We start from the raw sequence: 8,259 nt of genomic DNA on the forward strand, positions 1-8,259 counted from the left end.
TTTCTACAAACATTAGATATGATGTCTATTGCGTATTCAGAAGGATTTGTCAAGCTCTGTAAATATATTTTTTAAAAAGACGAGCTTAGAACACAGTTGGAGTTGAAAGAAACAGCTGTTATACTTACACCCCAAGTGAAACAGTTGTTATACTTACACCCCAGGTGAAACGGTTGTTATACTTACACTCCAAGTGAAACAGCTGTTATACTTACACCCCAGGTAAAACAGTTGTTATACTTACACTCCAGGTGAAACAGTTGTTATACTTACACCCCAGGTGAAACAGTTGTTATACTTACACTCCAGGTGAAACAGTTGTTATACTTACATCCCAAGTGAAACAGTTGTTATACTTACACCCCAGGTGAAACAGTTGTTATACTTACACCCCAGGTGAAACAGTTGTTATACTTACACTATAAGTAAAATTTGTGCAAAAGAATTGCCATATTTTAAGCTCTGACTTGAACGGGGTTGCAGTAGCAGTGGTAAGGTTGAAAACTTAACTAAATAATTGTTCATGAAGTTTGCGGTTTGAGATCTTACACTCATCAAAATTAAACATCATGCCACTCTAGTTTTGGCAAACTACGGAGGAAAGTATGACTTAAGGGGATCATGCCTCAAATCTTTGGTGCTAAGACCGAGAAAATTTGCGAAAAGGTCGACCTGGTCACAGAGGCAGGCTAATAATATTGGGACAGTGATGTACATGCTTTGGTGTCCTCATATTAACCTCACTCTCAATTTGTAAAGATTGATACTTAAACGTATGAAAATGGCTACAAAGAAAGGAATTAGTCATTTGAGAAATACCTTTCTCGATGTAGTTTACACCCTTTAATGAATATATCCTACAAAAAATCCTTTAAAATGAAAATGGTATTCTTTGACTATATTGACAGCCATGATTGATTTCCAGTTTGTATTAAAGACAGTGTAATTGTTACCATGGTCATTCATAACAGTTTGTTATAATAAATTAACTAAGTTAATTTTAAAATAAGACAAACTTGATAAATACCAAAAGCTGTCATTTATCTAGCAGATATATTGGAATGAATTAACTTCTGTGTACAACGCAGTCAGCAGTTTGTTAGTGTAGAAGCTCCTTTGTTTTTAAGACGGAAACCGAATAGAAACTATATATATAACTACGTGTATATAGATATTCGGTGTAGCAGTCAATACATAGCATGGAGTATATCAGTCAATACATAACATGGAGTATATCAGTCAATACATAACATAGAGTATATCAGTCAATACATAACATGAATATATCAGTCAATACATAGCATGAAGTATATCAGTCAATACATAACATGGAGTATATCAGTCTATACATAGCATGGAGTATATCAGTCAATACATAGCATGGAGCATATCAGTCAATACATAACATGGAGTATATCAGTCAACACATAACATGGAGTACATCAGTCTATACATAACATGAAGTATATCAGTCTATACATAGCATGGAATATATCAGTCAATACATAACATGATTATATCAGTCAATACATAACATGGAGTATATCAGTCAATACATAGCATGGAGTATATCAGTCAATACATAACATGATTATATCAGTCTATACATAACATGGAGTATATCAGTCAATACATAACATAGAGTATATCAGTCAATACATAACATGAATATATCAGTCAATACATAGCATGAAGTATATCAGTCAATACATAACATGGAGTATATCAGTCTATACATAGCATGGAGTATATCAGTCAATACATAGCATGGAGCATATCAGTCAATACATAACATGGAGTATATCAGTCAACACATAACATGGAGTACATCAGTCTATACATAACATGAAGTATATCAGTCTATACATAGCATGGAATATATCAGTCAATACATAACATGATTATATCAGTCAATACATAACATGATTATATCAGTCAATACATAGCATGGAGTATATCAGTCAATACATAACATGATTATATCGGTCTATACATATCATGGAGTATATCAGTCAATACATAGCATGGAGTATATCAGTCTATACATAACATGATTATATCAGTCTATACATATCATGGATACATGCATGCAATACATAACATGGAGTATAGCAACATGAAACAACAGCCATTGCCAATTGTGCAGCCTGCTCCACATAAAATTTTTAGTAATAATCAGATTGATGGTTTTTGTTTAAATTGGAGTTGCTCTGAATTAAATATTTGTTACATTGTAAGTTTCTGTGAATGACATGCACTTTCTTGTTTGCCTGTTTCACCATATGCATTACGAGCCAACATTTTCTCATTAATACATGTACATCCAACTAGCCTAAACTTAGAGATATAGCTCGAGCTGGAGTTGTGTTCTCAATTACCGAGTACCATTTCATTAGTGTATCCCTAAACTGTTTTATGTCAAAGTTTTGGCAGGTCGAGAGACAAGCGATGCGTGGCATCACTTACTAATCTTTACTATAATAAGGTCCGTCTGTGTGAAGCCACGATAAAATCCGAAATACCCGGTTCGGATCCGCATATTCGTAATCTCAGCAAAACGCCTTACCATCTGTTCTACTCGACTACCTTCCTACATCTAAGAATAATTGTGCACATAGTTAGTACACATGACTATCTCTCACGGCACATGAGACCGCCATCATACTAGTAAATATAATTTGATCTGCTTGAATTTCATCTTAGCTAATAAGTGTTACAAAATTTACAATCTAGGCTCTCTTGATATGTTTTATACAAAAGTAGTATGACTGCTCGTGGTATTTGTTATATAACTATTTCTATATTTAGTATGCCATCTCCTAGCTCTTCGGAAAAGATGTAAATTGCTTATGCAGTATTCATTATAGCCTCGTGACACTTGCTTAGTCTGTCGCATTGCATAATTATATTGATTTCTATGTGTCCCACTCGGCAAAATGATGTAAATGGTTTTTCATTATCCTCCGATACGCTCGTCTCTAGCAGTAATGATAACCTATCAGCTCCCTAGACCAAGCGATTAAATATTTACCATGGGTGCAGCGTAAACAATTGCTTCCTGCAGATCTTAACCTCTACATAACGGTAAGAGTTTAACGCTTGCCTTTTTTTACCTTTGTTATACATTCTTGTACAACCATTCTCTTACTTTGTGGCAGCAAAGGCTATAGCTATAAATAGAAGTTTCATTCTTTGCCCAAAACAAGCCCATTCTATACTTAAAGTCATGATCTCCTTTATGTTAGTATAAATGTTCTCTATCCTGGTTCATCCTTTCTATATCCTGTCTGCTTTTTGGGACAAATAGACATCAGTGGTATAATTATATGATTCTTTTTTCCTTGCAGCCTTTTGTTTGTATATCACTGTCTTGTGTCACAAACTTCTGGATTTATCTATTGACCTTTAATGTTTTTAATATTGATCTTTGCAATATGAGCACAAAAATCTACTTTAATGCTTTTTTAAGTTTATGCGTTTAGCTGTCATTTTTCCTTTCAGCTTTCTAAAATTACATTCTTTTGCTATTTATGGCATACGCTTTGTCTTAGTTTGGACTCTGCTACCATCAGAGATGAAACTTGACAGCACTTGTTAAGAGCTCTTAATAAATAAGAAGAGTGAAAGGCAGCGGGCAGCCATTTTATTGGATGACCTATTTCGAAACACGAGTACTAATTACAGCCAAGAGCAATGACTTTCAGCTCAGTTTTATTGCGTAGTTTATAAATCCGTGTGATCTTCTTAGACTGACTTCTTAGACTGACTTCTTAGACTGACTCAGGTTCTGCAGATGATATTCCATCCACAACCATCACTCGGTTGGCTCTCATAGCTCTTCATCACTAGGCTTATAGTAGACCGTGTTTATAGTAGACTGTGTTTATAGTAGACTGTGTTTATAGTAGACTGTGTTTATAGTAGACTGTGTTTATAGTAGACTGAGTTTATTGTAGACTGTGCTTATAGTAGACTGTGTTTATAGTAGACTACGTTTATAGTAGACTGTGTTTATTGTAGACTGTGTTTATAGTAGACTGTGTTTATAGTAGACTGTGCTTATAGTAGACTGTTTATAGTAGACTGTGTTTATTGTAGAATGTGTTTATTGTAGACTGTGTTTATAGTAGACTGTGTTTATAGTAGACTGTGTTTATAGTAGACTGTGTTTATAGTAGACTGTGTTTATAGTAGACTGTTTATAGTAGACTGTGTTTATAGTAGACTGTGCTTATAGTAGACTGTTTATAGTAGACTGTGTTTATTGTAGAATGTGTTTATAGTAGACTGTGTTTATAGTAGACTGTGTTTATAGTAGACTGTGTTTATAGTAGACTGTGTTTATAGTAGACTGTTTATAGTAGACTGTGTTTATAGTAGACTGTGCTTATAGTAGACTGTTTATAGTAGACTGTGTTTATAGTAGACTGTGCTTATAGTAGACTGTTTATAGTAGACTGTGTTTATAGTAGACTGTTTATAGTAGACTGTTTATAGTAGACTGTGTTTATAGTAGACTGTGTTTATAGTAGACTGTGTTTATAGTAGACTGTGTTTATAGTAGACTGTGTTTATAGTAGACTGTGTTTATAGTAGACTGTGTTTATAGTAGACTGTGTTTATAGTAGACTGTTTATAGTAGACTGTGTTTATAGTAGACTGTGCTTATAGTAGACTGTTTATAGTAGACTGTGTTTATTGTAGAATGTGTTTATTGTAGACTGTGTTTATAGTAGACTGTGTTTATAGTAGACTGCTTATAGTAGACTGTGTTTATAGTAGACTGTGTTTATAGTAGACTGTGTTTATAGTAGACTGTGTTTATAGTAGACTGTGTTTATAGTAGACTGTGTTTATAGTAGACTGTGTTTATAGTAGACTGTGTTTATAGTAGACTGTTTATAGTAGACTGTGTTTATAGTAGACTGTGCTTATAGTAGACTGTTTATAGTAGACTGTGTTTATAGTAGACTGTTTATAGTAGACTGTTTATAGTAGACTGAATTTATTGTAGACTGTGCTTATAGTAGACTGTGTTTATAGTAGACTACGCTTATAGTAGACTGTGTTTATTGTAGACTGTGTATAGCAAAACTCGCAAGCGAGTTTTGCTCTCTAATTTTTGTGGAATGATTCATATTTGCGAAAGATTGTAACGGCGCTTGTGAATGATGTGTACAAAAGTGTGTACGAATAGTTGAAACATTTTTCCACACTTGAGTCATACCTATTTTGGAAGCGTGCTGCTAAGTGAGACAGGAGTGCGCCGCTATGACCTCTTGCATAGAACTCCTTATCTTTTGTAACAAAGCGCACGAGTTGATCTGCCACATGTGAATGTCCTTTAAAACATTTATCCCTTAGCAACTCAAGGTGCACACAACTCCAAATACGCTCAATGAAAGTGCAGTGATTAAGTTTGAATATAGCGTTTCATTTTGAGTAACCAGAATGTCTGTCAGTTCAGGAACTGATTTATTATGGCGTGGACAAAGCTACACACCGGTAAATACTAGTGAAATTGAAGCTCTATAAAACATCTTAAAAAAATTGAAGAACCATTCGAATTAATATGTATTTTACCAAAAATATAAATAAAATTTAAAATGGGAAAAAGTTGATATTCAATATTGGACATGTTTAGTTATGTATACATTTTTTCTTAATTCATGCATTGTATATCTATATGCATCCATATACATTTATACTTTATTTTCTTATCAATTTATGTACTAGACTAATCTACATACATTCATCTGTGTAAATATAGTTTTATACCTATATAAACGATTCTTTATCTGCATATCAATGTATCTACTATATATGCCTCTTGCAGTTGCGTGAGACGATTTCCTGCGGCAGTTTCCATTTGCTTTCAGTTTAAGCCTCAGTGATTTTGTATTGATATTTAAACACTCACAAGTCTATCTATATATTTACTTGTGAATTAGCTCTACTACTCCTCTATTAGCTCTACTACTCCTCTATCCAGTCAGGGTACAGTAGAGGTGACACACAATACACGTGTTTTAATCTAGTGAGTTCAGCATGTTACACGAGGGTACCACAATGCATTGCAATACAATGGTCCTCCCTAGAGAGATAGAAATAAACTTATTGTCAACCTCAAGTTGGCACTAGTCTATTTTTGAGTTTGATGTCACGCTGAAGCGCTGACTGCTTGACGTCTCTACGATTGCAATGCACTCAAGCTTACAGCCAATCTAAGTTTTCTATCGAAGAAAAGTCTAAATATTGATTAGCAGTGACTTCAATGAACCAGGTAATAAGACTATAAGCATGGAAAGTGTAGGATAATCAATTTCCATGCTTTCTGAAACACTGATATGATAGGCATCAGCCGAGCTCCTCAGAGGTCATTCAGAGGTCTTTGCTCGCTTGTGGTTGCTAAGGGATACCTCTAAACAAACTGTTTTAGTGTGTTGACTGTTCACCTTCTAAGGCAATATCACAACTATGATAACAGTGAAAATAAAATATTTTAATATGTTATAATTTGCTAGAATAATGTACGGAGCAAGAGCTGACTATTGTATGGCTTTGCTATATGCTTAAATTGCCGATAAGATTCCAAGCTAGTTTACTAATATTAAGCTTTTTCAGCAAAAGAAGTTACATTTATCCTCCAGTCCAGAAACAATCAGAGGTAAACACCAATAGACAGTATCGTATAGGAGTTGCTACCAAATTTTAACATGACTCGATGGTAGTGTCATGCTTTTATGCTTTCCATCAAAACATCCCGCTAGATATATTTATCTCATTTCACTACTTCAAGCAATGATCACTATCAAAGAGCTCAGTATTAATTTGTCAGGCAGTTACAAATGGTTTCACCGCAATGCTTAACAAGGTCGCATTGACACATTTCCATAACATCTCTGATACAACCATATCATGTCAAATTGTAAACATAGACCGGTGCACAAACCACTGCCGCTACTACTGATATATTGTATTTATATTAGCAAATTGGCTGTCGCTGCGACACGAATAATGTGCTCGACTTGCAAGCAGAATATTGGAGTTCAATGCCTGTGAGGTGCATCGTTTTTTCCTGATGTACTTCACATAGTTTCAGGCAGACGAACAGACCAACACTGATCTTATTATAGTAAAAATTATAGTAAAGATTGCTTTTGGAAACACAACTGATCTTTTGTCTATAGATGCCATTCCTATCTTATTCTATAAGTACATGCATGTAAGTATAGTCCACTTACCCATATTTTATGCTTTTAGTTGAAGGACCTAGTCATGCCTTACAATCCACTTATATCTCCTAAAGAGCCTGAAGCTAGCATGCCCATAGAAGAAGATGCTATACCAGTCCCACCAAATGTTCTCTCTAACCAGCCATTGGCTACGACTATGCAGACGCAGACAAAGCTGAGTATACTCAGTGATAAAATCCACTGTGAGATTCAATAGTTTCCTACCTTCACTAATCAAAATGGCTGCACTGCTCATCCGCTGTTAATTTAAAAAATACTTTTTTAAAATCTGTTACAAGCTACTTTACTGTGTCAAGACAGGTCAGTCACATTAAGGAAGAACAGAGGCTATAGCCTGTGATCAACCTATACTTTGATACTAATGATAAAAATTATAAATAATAGTGCAGCTTTTCAAAGAAACATATTCAAATTTTGAGGTTATTCATATTTTATTCACCTTTGACCTTTGGTAGCTTTGAAATGTTGGCAAGATTATTCATTTTTTATTCAATAGTATTTTATCATGTGATAGCGAGTTGCATCATGCTTCTCCACCAGTACAGCATTCATAGCTGTTCTGTCAAAGGGTAGCACACGATTGCTTTCGCGCTGCGGTATCAGTAAGGTCAGCAGGGCTCAATTTTAGAACGCTCCAAAAAGGAACCTCAGCTTATCACCACTTCCAGTATCGTCACTTGAGCTTGGGTAGAATGTAGCTGTCAAGAAAGCTTGGTTTAATATGTTGTCAAGGAATTTTGGTTTAACATGCTGTCAAGGAAGCTTGATTTAACACACTGTCAAGAAAGTTTGGGTTAACACACGGTCAAGGAAGCTTCAACCACATGTAATTTGCATGGCCACGCTTGTGGGATGCAAGCCATCTGCTAGGAATGTGCGTCATCATGGGATTTGTATGGGCATTTCATAAGCGATACGTAATACATCCCGAGATGTCATGCAAATGTTTTGTAATGCAACAGTTTTTATTAATCTTTTCATCTTGTTTAGTTGAATAGCTGCA

This window comes from Watersipora subatra, chromosome 9, assembly GCF_963576615.1.
Source record: "Watersipora subatra chromosome 9, tzWatSuba1.1, whole genome shotgun sequence".
Taxonomy (NCBI): Eukaryota; Metazoa; Bryozoa; class Gymnolaemata; order Cheilostomatida; family Watersiporidae; genus Watersipora; species Watersipora subatra.